The sequence below is a fragment of the Dromiciops gliroides genome, chromosome 4 (assembly GCF_019393635.1).
Source record: "Dromiciops gliroides isolate mDroGli1 chromosome 4, mDroGli1.pri, whole genome shotgun sequence".
Taxonomy (NCBI): domain Eukaryota; kingdom Metazoa; phylum Chordata; class Mammalia; order Microbiotheria; family Microbiotheriidae; genus Dromiciops; species Dromiciops gliroides.
This window is the reverse complement of record NC_057864.1, coordinates 431,232,180-431,250,872: the sequence shown is the minus strand read 5'-3', so window position 1 is coordinate 431,250,872 and position 18,693 is coordinate 431,232,180. Positions and strand designations below refer to the sequence as shown.

At 35.9% G+C, this 18,693-nt stretch overlaps 1 pseudogene; it reads right to left on the bottom strand.

Moving 5' to 3' along the window:
- Window positions 1-812: 812 nt before the first annotated feature.
- On the bottom strand, window positions 813-1,373 carry LOC122755202 (annotated as a pseudogene).
- Between the last annotated feature and the right edge of the window lie 17,320 nt (window positions 1,374-18,693).

Here is an 18,693-nt window from a genome sequence, read left to right as displayed (position 1 = left end):
GCAGCTAGGTGCCACAATGGAGAGAGCACTGCTCCTGGTGTTGGGAGCACCTGAGTTCTAATATCACCTCAGACACTAGCTATGTGATCCTGGACAAGTAACTGAACCCCAATTCCCTTAAATATCTGGAGCCATCTCCATCGTCCTGAAAATATATCTTACGACTGGACCTAAATGGCTCTGGAGAAGAGAGTGAGGTTGGTACCTTTGCACAGCTCTTCCTCACTTAAACTAATTCATTGGAAGTCATGACATTTGTTATGATCCACTTCCACAATGAAGGACAAAAAATAACTATTACAGAATCCTATGGTTTTAAAAAAATATATATCATTCTTTCTGATCATGAGAACCGAGAAAGCTTGACGTGACCTTTTTGAGATTTAGAAGGTCAGATTGGCACCTGGAAGTTACCTCTATTCATAGATCTCCTTTAGGTCATGTCAGTCAGTGGACTTGAATGTGACCAGCCAATTAGATTGGAGCTATGTTTGGGGACTGCCCTGTTTCCTGTTCCACAGAGGACTTCCAGAGGAACTGGATGGATTTTTGTCTCTGACGTGGGAAGCATGAGTTGCTAGGTGGAGGTACGTTTCCTCTATCTCTCTCTTGTGTAGATCTGGGTTAGGACTTTTCCATTCTTTCAGAGACGTGTGCTCTCTCTCTCTCTTTATCAACTTCTAATATACTTTAATAAATGCTTAAAAGCCTAAATTGTTGCTGAATTTATAAGTAAACATTAGCTAGTTCTCCCCCCACACTGGGGGGGGGGGTTGAGGGCAGGTAAGGACACATGCATAAGATTTTACTCATCACAATTTGGCAAGCCAGGTAGGAGTTGATTCATTCATGGAAGCACTGAAGGGGATTGGTTTGTAAGGAGGAAAAGGACCTTCGTTTATACTCTTTTCAGATGTGGGAGATGTTCCAAAAGATGAATGCTCAGAGATTTTTGATTCAAATCCTGGATTTTGAGAAAAATATCCAGGTGATGCAAGTTGACATGCCTGAGGCAGACACAGAGCTTCTCCAAGAAGAGAATTTTGAGGCAGTTTAAACTTCTCTGGGGAGGTTTTCACATAGGAAAATTTTCCAACAAAGTATTCCACTATACAAGCAAATATAAGTTTAGGGAAAACACCATATTTGTGGTGACTGGAAAGAATTCCTTTAGCAATTAATCACTGAATAACCAACATACTTGTTGAAGACAAGGGAACAGATCTGTACCAGAAGTTCTCTTGATTATATTCAGTGAAGACTCTTCTTTCCTCTTCCATTGGCAAATGATCCATTCCTATGTTAGAGAGTGGGGCTGAGACTTCTGCATTCTGCAGTGTCCCAAAATCAGTCCTTCCATTCATCTTTCCTCCCAGAAGCAGCAGAGGCAGCTTGCAAATGTTTTTCATATTCATATAATCAAATTTATTATTGCCATAAACAGGGACATATTTTGCAAAATAATAATATGTGATTTGGGTATTTGAGATATCAAAATATAAAAATGTTATAGATTTACTAAAAAAAGTCAGTTCAAATGTTACATAAAGGTTTCTTTTTATGCTATTGCATCTACATTTTGAAATTAATAGTATGGGCCTATTTTCATAGAGATTTTTATTCTTTTAGGATTGTGTTTTAACTTGTATTACAATATATTCTGTTTTTTCACAAAGGTAATTGTATACTTAGTAAAAAAATATTACTTAGAATTATTCCATAATTGTATATTATATTCTGAGTAAAGGCAAATTCAAATTTTTTGTGGTCATCATTATGGGCCTTGGATTATGGGAATTTACCATTTGAGACATTAATTGCCTTCATTCTGAGTTACCAGATGTCAATTGACCAAGATGCCAGTGTAATGATTGGAATGACACCACCTGCTGAGCTATTGTAGGAAAGCTCCACCATGAGGAAAAGGCACCTGAGGGCAAGCCATGTGGCTTTTCTTTGGTGTCAGGAAGTGACATTTGCTTGTGGGAGGAAGAAGGAGCGAGGCTGACTCTCTTGCTTTTTTTCATCAGGACTCTGGTGGAGAGTGGAGCTAGAAATGTGCTCTCCCTTTAATAGATAGATGAATCTAGGCCTTCTTTCTCTTCACAAAATTCTTATTATCCTTAATAAATGCTTTAAAGTCTAATTCTTGCTAAAGTTTATAATTGGTTGTTGACTGTTCATTAGATATTTTAGACAGACTAGCTGGAATTTTAGCCCCTTATAGCAGCCAATCAAAATATGAATGCATACAAGACCAGGCACTGAACTGTCACAGAAGGGTAGACACGCACGAAGTCCAGGTAGTGCACTGCCTTGGGAAAAGCTGAGAGAATGGTCATTGGCCAGATTTGAGGTTGGATTCTCTTGGTTTAATTTTCCCCCTCAGAGCACCAGACACCCATGCTATGCCATCTCATGATACCCCTGACTTTGATTTCCCCTCCTATATGCCTGATGTCATGGACATCTCAATCCTATGCACTTGATTAAGCCTGACTCAGTTTACCCTCTGTTCTTTTATGGAAAGAACCATAATTATTTCAGGTGTCATGATAAATTCAATGTTGCATTTGTCCTTGACATCTGCTACCAGTTATATTAGATCATTTAATTTCTCATAATGGCATGAGAATAATTAGGTAGATGATGCAAAAATTGATGAAGCAAAGATAAAAATCATTTTTTAATTAATACCATAATTGCCTTATCAATTTATTCTCCATGGGGGGAGTGTAGTAATATTAAGTTTTAGAGAATGTTTCAATTTCTTTTTATTATATGTTCATCTGTAACACCTGGACAATAATTGCAAAATATCTAAAAGATTCTGAATTTACTTAGAAATATTAGTACAATTGAACTGATTCCTATAGTGTGTCCTTTCCATTCTATTTTATTAATCATTTATATTTGTTAGTCACATTAGCTATTGTGTAAAACAAACAAACATAAACCAAGAAATTTCCCTTTATAAACACTGGGGTTTTCAACTTATTGTCATTAAGAGTAGCCTGGGACTTCCTGGTAGAGCCAAGATGGCAGAGGAAAGGCAGTGAGCTCCCGAACTCATGACACGATCGCTCCAAAAAACATCCATATAACGCCATAGGAAAATGATTGAAGTAGGAAAACTCACAGAAGAATGTGCTGAAATCATCTTCTAACCAAGAAAGGCTTGGAAGGTCAGAAGGAGGAAGCTGCTGTGCTGATACAGGAGTCAGGCCGAACCCCATAGTCAGCCTGACACAGATCCAGTCTTAGGAAGTCCTCACTGGAGAAGGAGACCCCCAGAGCCTCTGAATCAGCTGAAGCACCAGTGTTGTCTGGAACTAAGCTCACAGTCTGGTGAGTGGGCTTAGCCCTGGGCAGGGGAGAAACTACAGGGGTCTATGCTGGTACTAAGGCAGAACTTGGATTTTACACCCCTGCTGAGAACCAGGAGGTAGGCTCGAGTAGCAGGGGCCCAGGTGGGGGAGGGGCACAGGCTCATTGGAGCTAACAACCACAACACACAAAGCTGGTTGATTAGCAAGTTGGTCTGAGGTCATCTAGGACCAGGAAACAGGCCAGGCAAGGGAAGAACCTGATTCTCCTTAAATCATACCACCTGGGACTTCTTTTTTTTTTAATTTTTAGTGAGGCAATTGGGGTTAAATGACAAGTGACTTGCCCAGGGTCATGCAGCTAGTAAGTGTTAAGTGTCTGAGGCCGGATTTGAACTCAGGTACTCCTGACTCCAGGGCCGGTGCTCTATCCAGTGTGCCACCTAGCTGCCCACACCTGGGATTTCTTAAGCTTGGGATACTATAGCCTGGAAACAGTTCCCCACTTTAAGGAGCTAAAAGTCTAGGAAAAGAAAGGTAAGATGAGCTGACAGAGAAAGATGAGGACCATAGAAAGTTTCTTCAGTAACAAGGAAGACCAAGGGGCACCCTCAGAGGAAGATGTCAACATCAGGGCCCCTATATCTAAAGCTTCCAAGAAAAATACGAATTGGTCTCAGGCCACAGAGATGCTCAAAAAGGACTTTGAAGATAAAGTTAGAGAGGTAGAGGAAAAAATTGTAAGAGAAATGAGGGTGATGCAGGAAAGACATGAGAAAAAAGTCAACAACTTGAAAAGTCAAATGGAAAAGGAGGTACAAAAACTCTCTGATGAAAATAATTGCCTAAGAATTAGGATTGAACAAATGGAAGCCATTGATTTTATGAGAAACCAAGACAGAATAAAGCAAATCCAAATGAATAGAAAAATAGAGGGCAATATGAAATGTCTTCTGGTAAAAACTGCCAACCTGGAAAATAGGTCCAGGAGAGATAATTTGAAAATTATTGGTCTACCTGAAAACCATGATCAAGGAAAGAGCTTAGTCACCATCTTCCAAGATATTCTCAGGAAAAAATTGCCATGAAATTCTAGAAGAAGAAGCTAAAATAGAAATTGAAAGAATCCACCCATCACCTCCAGAATGTGATCCCCCCAAAAAAACTCCTAGGAATATTATAGCCAAATTCCAGAGCTCTCAGGTCAAGGAGAAAATATTGCAAGCTGCCAAAAAGAAAGAATTCAAGTACTGTGGAGCTCCATTCAGGATAGCACAAGATCTAGCAGCTTCTACATTAAAGGACCAGAGGGCATGGCATATGATATTCCAAAGGATAAAGGAAATGGGATTACAACCAAGAATCACCTACCCAGCAAAACTCAGCATAATCTTTCAGAGGAAAAAATGGGACTTTATTAAAAAAAGAGGACTTTCAGGTATTCATGATGAAAAGACCTGAACTGAATGGCAAATTTGACTTTCAAATACAAGACCCTAGAGAACCAAAAAAAAAAATTGGAGGTGGGTGACATACCTGGAGTCATACAGTGGGTGACTGTCTTGTGTCTGAGGCCGGGTTTTGGCTGGGATCCCCCTGGGTCCAGGGGTGATAACTTGTCCACTGTGTCACTTAGCTAGATGATAACACCTTTAGGGTTAAATTGAGGGGTGAAGGGAATTCACTGGGGGAGGGGGAATGGCAGAAGTGAAATCCTCCATGAAAGTAACAGGAAAAGACTTATGGAGTAGGGGAAGAGATGGGAGAGGAGCAGGGCAGTAAATTAATTTTACACTCATCAGAAAAGGCTCAAAGATCTTAAACTCATCAGAGCTGCCTCAAGGAGGGACTAACAGACATACCCAACTGGGTGGACTAATCTATTTAATCTGTGCAGTAAATGAGCCTAACACTCATCAAAATTGGCTCAAAGACTTCAATCTCATTAGAATTGGCACAAGGAGGGAATAATGTACACACTCAATTTGGTGGAGTAATCTTTATTACCCTGCAGGAAAATAGGAGGGGAAGGGGATAAAGAGAGAGGGGTAAACGAAGGAAGGGCAGAATGGGGGAGGAGACAGACAGAAGCAAATCCCTTTTGAAGAGTGATAGGATGAAAGAAGATGGATAATAGAATAAATATCACGGGGAAGGGAATAGGATGGAAGGGAAACAGTTAACAATAGTAATCATGAAAAAGAGAAAAGGGGGAAAAATTGTACAAAAAATATTTATTGCAACTCTTGGTGGAGACTAAGAATTGAGAATTAAGGGAATGTCCATCAATTGAGGAATGATGGAAAAAGCTGTGTTATATGATTGTAGTGGAATGGACTTGTGCTACAGGAAATGACAAACAGTATTATCCCCAAAAAACCTTGAAAGACTAATAAACATAGTTGTATAGTGAAGTGAGCAGAGCTGAGAGGGCATTGTGCATAGTGACAGCAGGATTGTTCAGTGAGCAATAGTGAATGACTTAACTCCTCTCAGCAGTGCAATGATCCAGGACAAACCCAAGGAACTAATGAGGAAGCTTACTATGCACCCCTATAGAAAGAACTGATAAAAAGAACACTTGTGGATGGTACATATATAACCTGATTGTGATCTTGTGGAGGGGGGAGGAAAGGGAGGGAAGGAGGGAGAAAAATTTGGAATTCTAAATCTTATGAAAATGAATGTTGAAAACTACCCTTACGTGTAAATGGAAAATAAAATAAATGTTTGTTGCTAAAAAAAAAAAAAAAGAGTAGCCTGAAGAAATTAATTTAATTGAATTTCTTAGAGTAATACAGCTAGTAGTTTTTAAAGAATGGACTTGAACCCAGAGCTTCCTGATTTGAAAGCCAACACTTTATCAATTATACTCTGCTGTGTACAGGGTTAAATTATTTATGTATATATGGCATTTAAAATTTTTATAACTAGGATTTCATATTAAATTATATACAAAGTTGCAGCAAATTGCATTTAGATAATATTTCATTATTTTACGATTGTTAGCACTTGTTGTGATCTTCCTAGCCCTATGAGATAATATAAACATTTTCTTCACTTTATGAAACAGGAAATTGATAGGAAAATATTAAGTAGGTTGCTCAGAAGCATACAGATCATAAGCAAAAGATTTGAGTTTTGTTCCCAGGTCCTCTAATTCCACATTTAGCCTTATTTTCACTGTACCATATGGTCTGTTATTTCAGAAGCTAAGTTCAGATATGCTCACATTTCCCCAAACTGGATGATATATTTTTGGACACAAAATCTCTGAAATAACAATCTAATAGGTTAACAAACAAAACAAAACAAAACATAAAACCACCTATATTAATGGTATGAGTCACAGTAATAATGACAGTAGTAACAAAAATATTTCTACAATGCTTTGAGGTTTGAGTCTTTTATATCTTTTATTTCATTTGATACAAAAAACTCTTGACATAGATATTATTATTATTCCCCTTGTTCTCACATATGTGAGATCAAAACCTTGATGCATGGCAAAGCATTCTTTCCTCCTAGGAAAGAGGTCAAATAAGCAAAAGGACAATAACATAAGGATACCAATTGCACAAGTCATATACAAATTCTATCCTCTTTCTTTTATTGCTTCACATGATATAATTGTAAAATGTTCCTGCCCAGAAAGAGGATGGAGGCAAGATAGTGGAGAGAAGCCAGGAAGTAGTCTGACATCTCCCAAATTTCCCTCAGAAACAATAAATCAAGCCTCTAAACAGATTCTGGAACTACAGAACCTACAAAAAGGCAGAGAGACAAAATCTTACTTGAGATAATTTAGAAGGCTTCAGGAAAGGTCTGTCTCACTTGTGCAATAGGGGAGGGCAGCTTGGTACAGTATAGCTCAGCATAGTGCAACTTAGCCTACCTGAGAGAGGCACACCATGGAAAGGGTCTGGGAAGGTCAGCAGGAGGCTGCTGGACCCAGCATATATAAGTTCCTGAAGCCCCTTGGTCCTGGTTCAGATGGATGGTGGCACAACAGGTCATTTGTGAGACTCACCATCCCTGGCTGGGAGAGCAAACTGCCAGTTAAAGAAGCACCCAAAGGACAGGCACAACTTAGCCAAGCCATCCCAACACAGGCAGCAAGCACAGGGCTGTGAGGAATCCAAAAGGCACAGAGGCACCAGAAGTGAAAGCCAGTGACCTGGCCCCTATGCCCCAGAAAAAGAACCTTGCAAGAGTCACCCTGGTGCCCCAGGGGCAGAACTCAACTTAATAAGTTTGAAAATAGGCTACAATATGAATAAGAAACAAAAAAGAACCCATAACATTGACAACTTTAATAGTGAAAGAGAAGAGAAAAACAAAAATTCGGATGAGTTTGACAAAATGCCTATGTGTGGGAAGATGATATTGTCTGAAGACCAAAAAGCATTCTTGGAAGACCTTAAAAAGGCTTTTAAAAATCAAATGAGAGCAGTAACTAGGTGGCATAGTGGATAAAGCACCGGCCCTGGATGCAGGAGTACCTGCGTTCAAATCAAGCCTCAGACACTTGACACTTACTAGCTGTGTGACCCTGGGCAAGTCACTTAACCCCCATTGCCCCACCAAAAAAAAAATCAAATGAAATATGTATAAGAAAAAATGGGAAAAGAAATGAGAGAAATGAGAATTGCAATGGAAAAAGAAGCAGAAAAATTGACTGAAGAAACAATTCCTTAAAAAATACAAATGGCCAAAGGGGAGAAAAAATTGGCCAAATGGAAAAGGAGATGAAAAGCTTACTGAGGAAAATAATGTCTTAAACATTAAAATTGTGCAGATGGAAGGTAACGATTCCATGAGACACCAAGAATCTATCAAGCAGAATCAAAAGACTGAAAAAAAAAAGAAAATTTGAAATACCTCACTGCAAAGATGACTGACCTGGAAAATAGATCCAGGAAAGATAATCTAAAAATTATTGGAAAACCTGAAAGTCATGATCAAGAAAGAAGTCAAGATACCATGTTCCAGGAAATTATCAAGTAGAATAGCCCTAATATTGTAGAATCAGAGGATAAAATCAGCATTGAAAGAATCCATTGATCACCTCCTAAAAGACACCCCAAAAGGAAAACTCCAGGGAATATTGTGGCCAAATTCCAGAATTATCAGTTGAAGGAGAAAATACTCGAAGCAACTAGAAAGAAACAATTTAGATATCATGGAGCCACAGTCAGGATTGCATAGGACCTGGCTGCTTCAACATTAAAGGATAGTAAGGCTTGGAATATGACATTCTGGGAGGCAGAGGAGCTTGGATTACAAAATTGAGCATTATCTTTCATGGGGAAAGATGAACAATCAATAAAATAGGGCACTTCCAAGTTTTCTTGAAGACAAGACCAGAACTTGCATTTGATTTTCAAAAATAAGACTCAAGAGAAGTGTAAAGATGTAACCAGGGGTGGGCGGGGGGGGGGGAAGGTTGCTCAATAGTGTGGCATTTAAAATGATATGTGGTTACCTTATTTCCATCCCAAGTTTAGGGAAAATTAGCTGGGGTTTCTAATATCTTTACTTATAAATTAGAAGCTTTAGCACCAGTGTTGGGCATTTAGCATTTATTAAAGCATAACAAATATTAGTAAAGAGAGAACAGTTGACTCAGAAAGGCCTATCTAACCTAGAGCTCAGCCTGGATTGCTTCTTCATCCAAGTCCTCCTCCAGGAGCCTAACTGAGTGGAAGCTTCCTCTGGGTCTTGAGGAGAGGTGGCATGTCCACACTGCTCAAAGCTAATTGGTTAGCATCATTCAAGTGTATTGGTATACTGGACTTGATGGTGGTCCATGAGTAGAATGTGCTAAGGTCAGATTTAAGAGAACACACCCTCTGAGGCACAGGCTCTCAGGTATATGTGGTTTCAATCAAGTCAACTTTAAGTGAGTTAATCAGCAAAGTCAATCCAATTAATTTCAATATTATCCTCTGGAGCAGGACACTCTGGACATCCCAAAATCTATTACCCTCTCGCAATATGGTAATACGAGGGAGGATAAAAATTTTATCTCCTGAGATCTGTATATCTATTTGGGTGTTGTTAATAAGTTGACTATAATGTGATGATATACAGAAACTTAAGAGGCAGGACAAAAGGAGCATTGGCGGAAGAGAGGGAGAGGGAAGATAAATGGGGTTAATTACATAATATGAAGAGGCACACACACACACACAAAAAAAAAAACTATTAAAATAGAGGGAAAGAAGGGAGGGGGTGAGCATTCTTTTGACATTACTCTCATCTGATTTGGTTCAGGGATGGAATAACATATATACCCACTTGTATTAAAAACTTAGCTTACTCTTTAAGGAAGTAAAAGGGTAAGAGGAATAGGGTCATTTGAGAATGGAGGGCAGAAGCAGGGGAAGTAAGCAGAAAGAAAAGGAAGGGTGGCTGATAAAAGGGAAGGCAGATTGAGGGAGGCAGTGGACAGAATAAAAACACTGATGAACGAAGAATAAAGTACAAAGGGGAAAAGAGAGGAAGGGAAATTGACTAATCATTAATGTAAATGTAAATGGGATGAACTCTCCCATAAAACAGAAACGAATAGCAGAGTAGATTAAAGATCAGAATCTTACAATATGTTGTTTACAAGAAACACATCTGAATCAGAGAGATACACACAGAGTAAAGGTAAAAAGTTGGATCAGAATATATTATGCTTCAAGTGAAGTAAAAAAAGAGCAGGTGTAGCAATCCTCATCTCAGACAAAGCAAAAGAAAAAAAATAGATCTAATTAAAAGAGATAAGGAAGGAAACTACATCTTGCTCAAAGGTACCATAGATAATGAAATAATATTAATACTAAACAGTTATGTGCCAAGTGTTATAGCATCCAAATTCTTACAGGAGAAGTTAAATGAGTTATAAGAGGGAATAGCAAAATTATAATACTGGGGGATCTGAACCTTCACCTCTCAGAATTATATAAATCTAACCATGAAATAAATAAGAAAGAAGTTAAAGAGGTGAATAGAATGTTGCAAAAGTTAGATATGATAGAAGTCTGGAGGAAATTGAGTGGGGATGGAAAGAAATACACCTTTTTCTCAGTGGTACATTGCATATATTCAAAAAATGACCATATATTAGGGCACAAAAACATCAAAGTCAGAAATAGTTAATGCATCCTATTTAGATCATAATGCAACAAAAATTACATGTAATAAAGAGCCATGGAAAGGTAGATTGAAAAGTAATGAGAAACTAAATAATCTCATCCTAAAGAATGAAAGGTTTAAACAACAAATCATAGAAACAATCAATAACTTCATCCAAGAGAATGACAATAATGAGACAACATACTAAAACCTATGGGATGCAGTCAAAGCATTTCTTAGGGGAAATTTTATATCTATAAATGCCTACATGAATAAAATAGAGAAAGAGGAAATCAATGAATTGGGCATGAAACTAAAACAAGTTAGAAAAAGAACAAATTAAAAATCCCCAATTAAATACTAAATTAGAAATCCTGAAAATCAAAGTAGAAATTAATAAAATTTAAAGTAAGAAAACTATCAAATTAATAAATAAAACAAAAAGCTGGTTTTATGAAAAAAGCAATAAAATTCACAAATTGTTGGTTAATTTGTTTAAAAAATGAAAGTACAAAACCAAATTACCAGTATCAAAACTGAAAGGGGTAGGCAGGTAGGTGGTAGAGTGGATAAAGCACTGGCCCTGGATTCAGGAGGACCTGAGTTCAAATCCAGCCTCAGACACTTGACACTTACTAGCTGTATGACCCTGGGAAAGTCACTTAACCCTCATTGCCCCCCACAAAAAATAATTAAGGGGTGAATTCACCACCAATGAATTATAAATTAAAGCAATAATTAGGAACTATTTTGCCCAACTGTATGCCAATAAATTTGACAATCTAAATGAAATAGATGAATATTTACAAAAATACAAATTGCCCAGATTAACTTCAGAGGAAATAAAATCATTAAATAAGTCTATTTTATAAAAAGAAATTGAACAAGCCATCAATGAACTCCCTAAGAAAAAATCTCCAGGAACAGATGAGTTTATACGTGAATTCTATCAAAAATTAAAAGAACAATTTATTCTAATACTATATAAATTATTTGGAAAAATAGGTGAATGAGTTCTACCAAATTCCTTTTATGACACAAATATGGTGTTGATGCCTAAAGTAGGCAGAGTCAAAACAGTGAAAGAAAGTTACAGGCCAATTTCTCCAATAAATATCAATAAAAAGATCTTAAATAAAATATTAGCAAGGAAATTATAGCAAGTGATCACCAAGATAATACACTATGACCAGCTGGGATTTATACCAGGAATGCAATGCTGGTTCAACAATAGGAAAACTATTGATATAATCAACCACATCAATAACAAAATTAACTAATATTATATGGATATCTTAATAGATGTAGAGAAAGTGTTTGACAAAATGCAACACTCATTCTTATTAAAAACCCTAGAGAGCATAGGAAAAGGTAGAGCTTTCCTTAAAATAATAAGCAGTATCTACCTAAAATCATCAGCAAACATTATATGTAATGGAGACAAGTTAGAGGCATTCCAAATAAGATCAGGGGTGAAACAGGGATGTCCATTATCTCCTCTATTATTTAATATTATACTAGAAATATTAATTTTAGCAATAGGAGAAGATAAAGGAATTAGAATAGGCAAAAGGAAACAAAACTTCACTATTTGCAGATGATATGATGGTATAATTAGAGAATCCTAAAGAATCAACTAAAAAACTACTTAAAACAATAAACAACTTTAGCAAAGTTACAGGACATAAAATAAATCCACATAAATCATCAATATTTCTATACATGACCAACAAATCTCAGCAGCAAGAGATAAAAAAGAGATTCTGTTAAAAGTCACTGTAGACAATATAAAATACTTGGGAGTCTACTTGCCAAGATAAACCCAGGAACTCCATGAACACAATTACAAAACACTTTTCACACAAACAAAAGCAGATGTATATAATTGGAAAAATCTCAATTGCTCATGAATAGGTCGAGTTAATATAATAAAAATGACAATTCTACCTAAATCAATTTACTTATTCAGTGGCATATCAATTAGACTACCTAAAAATTATTTTACTGAGTTAGAAAAAATAATAACAAAATTCATTTGGAAGAACAAAAGGTCAAGAAGGTCAAGTGAACTAATGAAAAAAATGCACAAGAAGGTGGTCATAAGAAATCTGAACCTATATTTTAAAACAACAGTCATCAAAACTATTTGGTACTGTCTACAAAATATAGTTGTGGATTAATGGAATAGGTTACGCACAGGTGACACAGCAGTAAATGACTACAGTAATCTGCTTTTTGATAAACCCAAAGACTCCAGCTTCTGGGATAGGAGCTCAGTATTTGAAAAAAAAAACTGCTGGGAAAGCTGGAAGATAGTATGTCATAAACTAGGCATAGACCAACATCTTAAACCTCATAACAAATTAAGGTCAAAATGGGTACATGATTTAGACATAAAGGGTGATACCATAGATAAATTATGAGAGGAAAGAGTAGTTTACCTCTCAGATCTATGGGGTGGAAAACACTTTTATGTCCAAACAAAAGATAGAGAATATTATAGAATGCAGATGATGATTTTGATTACATTAAATTAAAAAAAAAAGTTTTTGTATAGATGCAATGCCGCTGAAATTAGAAGGGAGGAAGAAAACTAGGAAACAATTTTACAGCTAGTATGTCTGATAGAAGACTCATTTCTAAAATATATAGGGAACTTTATGAAATTTATAAGAGTGCAAGTCATTGCCCAATTGAGAAATGGCCAAAGGATATGAACAGGCAGTTTTCTGATGAAGAAATCAAACCTATCCATTGACATATGTAAAAATGCTCTAAATCACTATTGATTAGAGAAATGCAAATTAAAACAACTCTGAGCTACCACCTGACACCTATCAGATTGGCTAATATGACCAAAAAGGAAAATAATAAATGTTGTAGAAGCTGTGGAAAAATTGGAACACTAATATATTGTTGGTGGAGCTGTGAACTGATCCAGCCATTCTGGAGAGCAATTTGAAATTATGCCCAAAGGTCTTTTGCACTGTACATACCCTTTAACCCAGTAATACCACTACTCGGTCGTTTTCCCAAAGAAATCATATTTGAAGGACCGCTCCTTTTGGGGAGGAGACCGTGACAAACAGCCATGCACCTGCTGCTGCCAGGGAGAGCATGGCCAAGCACATGATACTTCTGGGACGCCAACTTAAAACTGAGTAGTAGAATGGAAGTTCTCTCGCTCAGTCTCTGTCTCATTCACACTAGTGGTGATGGCACACTTCTGGTGATCGGCTCTGGTTCTTGGCCTGGCAGGCAGTTTTGGGATTCGGTGAGTTTTATAAAAGAAATATAGACGAAGCTTAGATCTAAGATTATTCATTTGTATTTCTACTTTCCTTTTTCCCTAATCAGTATCACCTATTTGTCGTCTAATTAATTCCCAAACAATAAAAATTAATCCCTCACTGAAGAAAGCTCAGAGGCTTCTTTTCTTACTGGTCTGGGAGATATATAAGGGAAAAATTAAAAGGGGAGTTTAATGCTCTTATATCCAATTTTAAATCTCACAATACAAAAAGGTAAAGGATCCACATGTACAGAAATATTTATAACTGCTCTTTTTGTGGTGGCAAAGAATTGGAAACCGAGCAAATGACCATCAGTTGGAGAATGGCTAAACAAGTTGGGGTATATGTATGTAATTGGATACTATTGTGCTGTAAGAAAAGATGAGCAGGAGGATTTCAGAGAAATCTGGAAGTGTTTACATGAACTGATGCTGAGTGAGATGAGCAGAACCAGGAGAACATTATACACAGTAACAGCATCATTGTCTGATGATCAACTGTGATAGACTTGGCTCTTCTTAACAATGCAATGATCCAAAACAATTTCAAAGAACTCATGATTAAAAATGTTCTCAAAATCCAGAAAAATGAATTTTGGCTTCTGAATGCAGATTGAACCATACCTTTTCTACTTTTTGGCTGTTTTATTTTTCTTTTTTGAGGTTTTCTCCCTTATATTCTGCTTCTTCCTTCATAATATGACTAATGCAGACATATGTTTAATGTGACTGTACATATGTAACCTTATATAAGATTGCTTTCCATCTTGGGGATGGGAGAAGGGAGGGAAGGTGGGAGAAAAAATTTGGAACTAAAAATCCCATCAAAACATTGAAAACAATCTTTCCATGTAACTGGAAAATAATAAAATACTTTTATGATTAAAAAAATAAAAATATAAAATAAAACGTTCCTACCTTCTTTTCATCTTTGCATAATCTCCTGTTTTAGGGTTGACCCATTTTCTGAAAAGGCAATCAAATATATAAGGAAAATTCTACAAATTGTTTTGGAAACTCTGTAAAGCAAGTTTAACATTTGTATAAGCACCATCTTTAATTAACTCTCATATTGAGCTTTTGTTCATCTCTAATATAATTGTTTCATTTAAAGAAAACCATTAGGGTTATTCTGTAGATGGTTAGGTGCATATCCCATTTTTAGCCTTGTCAATCATGCAAAGTGAAAAAATAAAGTACTCACTTTTGGTTACAGTATTGCATCTCTTTAAGAAGTTAGTGTATGTTTAGGACTTCGCTAAGAGTCACTCCCTGGAGAATTCTATGCCCAGAAGCTAGACTGTAAAAGAAATATGTGACAGCAATCAGATATGTAATAAGAACCTCTATTTTTCTAACTTTAGGGAAGAGATCCTGCTAAGCCATCTGCAACTGATCAAAAGCCTAGAATTAGTAATTTTCAGAGTATTTTACAGAAGACACTATCTTGAGCAAAAATGTCAATCCTCAAAGTCTGATTTTATGTGGGCCAGACTTTTTATTCATTTCTAAATATCTTCTGGAGAATGACATTTTCTTGTTAAAAGGTTATAAAATATATATTATTTCAGGTATTTGAGATAGCTTTCAATTTTGCCTTTCTCAAACTGTATAGACAGAGAACATGAATGATAAAACTTGCTTTTCAGAGAAGGTGCTGACTATATTATTCTCCATCAGCTAATCAACAAGATACCAGTGTAAAAGAAGCACAGATCATGCAGTGAGTAATACTTAAATGAAATTCAAGATGTGTTTAATGATAATAATAATTCATTTTTGAATTATGTAGTCTTAACATAGCCACAGGCCTTGAGCTTTTCAGCACTTTAAGGTAAAATTCTATATCTATTCCTCTGACTAGTTAATAATACAGATACCCTTCAAATAATTGAAACCATTTTTTGTTGTTGTTGTTTGTGAAAATTTGGTAATTAGATAATTTGGATAACTAACTGAAATATCAAAATCTGAAAGATAATGAACTTAGAGCCTCTCTCTTTTTATAGAATCAATATCTTTTCTTTAAGCAGATCTTCCTTTGAAGTGAGTTGACTTCAAATTAAATTAAAATTCTTTGTGTATTTTGAAGATACTTGAAAGAGAGGTACAGGCATACACACAAAGAATTTAAATTATAGGACAGAATAAGGATAGAATAGTCTAGGCAGAGAAAACTTGTGAACTAAGAGGAAAACATTAACTAGTTACAACAATAAAGTTTCTAATTAAAATGTTTTGATGAAAATCAGTTGCTGTCACTCCATTCTTATGAAGATGTCTAGGAAAAGTTAATAACTCTAAGTGGAATGCTAATGTCATCTATACAATTCCTAAGTAGAAATGAGAAAAATGGGGAATAAAGGAAAACTCAATGTATTGTTATGTACACACAATAATAATATTGGCTGACTTCTACTGAATTAATGGAGTTGAACAATTGTCTGGGCATCATGTAGAAGCAGCTTAAAATATCTATAATTCCAATATCAATATTTTTCATATTTTTATGCCTTCCAGTAATAGAATAAACAGGAAAACAAATATTACCTAATTAGAATGAGTCTGGAACTGTGGTTTTTCAAAATGTTGATTATACCTAAGAGGATTTATACTGGGATGAATAAATAACTATTAATTTTAGATAGGAGAAAACAGTACAGTTATGATACATATTTTTTCTCCACAATGTAATTTAATGAGTTTTGCAAGAATAAATTATGCTATGAATGTCCTGAAGTACAAAAATCAACCGATACATTTTTAATTTGAGAGAATAAGTGAATTGACAACATCTAAATATTTCCATTAAAATCAATGTTAGTATTGAATTGGCTGAAGTTTGATGAGATTGAAACTTTATTTGAAACATATTCTTCTATAAAGGCAATTCTATGTTAGATAACCATATTTGGAAATATTGTGAATAATTTGGAGGTAAATTTAAGCTCATATTTATCACTATGACTTGGTAGCACAAAACTTATGCCTGGTCTGTGGTGCTAAATGAGTATTCATTATTCAAAAGAAAGAGAAGAGGTAAAATATGTTTATAATGTGAAGGTTGGAATACTATTAAGAAGATATTATGAAAAGTCAATTAACAATTTCCTAAAAATGGCACAAATATGCAGAAGAAAATAACTCTTTAAAGAATAAAAGTGGTCAAATAGAAAAAGAGGTACAAAACTTTACTGATGAAAATAATTCCTTAAAAAATAGAATTGCACAAGTGGGAGCTAATTACTCCATGAAACATCAAGGAGCAATAAAAGAAAAGCAAAAGAATGAAAAATAGAAGAAAATTTTAAATACCTCATTGGAAAAAATAGATTTAGGAGACATAATTTAAGAATGATTGGTATACACAAAAGTTATGATAAAAGAAAGAGCCTAGAAGTCATGTTTCAAGAAATTATAAAACTGTTCTGATATCCTAGAACCAGTGAAGAAAACAGAAATTTGAAGAATCTTCCAATCATTTTCTGAAAGAGAAAATGGGACTGTTCAGACCCTTTGACCCATTAATACCACTACTAGGTCTGTATCCCAAAGAGACCATAGAAAAGGGAAAAGGGCCCACATGTACAAAAACATTTATAGCTGCTCTTTTTGTTGTGGAAAGGAATTGGAAATTGAGGGGATTCCCATCAATTGAGGAATGGTAAAACAAGTTGTGGTATATGAATGTAATGGAATACTATTGTGCTGTAAGAAACAATGAGCAGGAGGATTTCAGAGAAGTCTGGAAGGACTTAAATGAACTGATGCTGAGTGAGATGATCAGAACCAGGAGAACATTGTACACCGTAACAGCATCCCTGTGTGATGATCAACTGTGATGGACTTGGCTCTTCTCAGCAATACAATGGTCCAAGATAGTTTCAAAGGACTCATGAGGGAAAATGCTCTTAAAATCCAGCAAAAAAGAATTATGGAATCTAGATGCAGATTGAACCTTACTATTTCTATTTTTTCTGTTTTCCCTTTTTGCTCTAATTCTTCTTACACAGCATGACTAATGCAGAAATACATTTAAAGTGACTGTAGATATAAAAAACATATCAGGAGGGCAGCTAGGTAGTGCAGTGGATAAAGCACTGGCCTTGGATTCAGGAGGACCTGAGTTCAAATCCAGCCTTCAACACTTGATACTTTTAAACACTGTTTCTAGTAACTTATAGGTGTTTATTGTACTGAAAGATAAAATGTATAGATGCATGTTGCTGTCTAATAAATCTCTTTCATGTTTTTCACTTGCAGAGACAGAGTATTCTGCCCTTGGAAAAGGGCTATAATCTTGTGTCTTTATGGAGATGAGAAAGCAGCTTTGTCAAGAACAAGTTAAACCCTATATGGTCTGGCACTATCTAACCATTGCTAAATATTCTTAAAATACTAAGATATATCCTTTTATTCATTTTTATATTAACATATTTCAATTTTATTACAATGTGTGACTTTTTATACTCTAAAATAGAACAAGGCTGGAGGAAAAGAACAGAATTCCAGGGAAGCAGACTCTTAAAGGAGAACTCCAGCAAAAAGGGCCGCGGGGAAGCTTGTTTTAAATCAAGAGAAAAAGACAAGGAGGAAAGATCAAGTGAGCAAGAACAAATTAATCCATAAAACTAGAAAGGAAGAGATAGTAAACAGAAAGCAATGAAGTGAAATGTGAGGTTTATTAAATGTTTGGTGAATTTTCTTCCTACTGGTCCTCTCCCTTACCTTCATGTAAAAGAGACATAAACATCTGCAAAGCAGATGTTTGATTTGTCCTGAATATTCTGTGTGGTTTCAGATAGATGTCTTCTTGAATTATTGGTAATGTACATATTTTGGATTGCATGTGGGCCTGCATGAATGTGCACTCTTCCGCAGCATGTGTCCTGGTATACACACACACACACACACACACACACACACACACACACACACACACACCATATA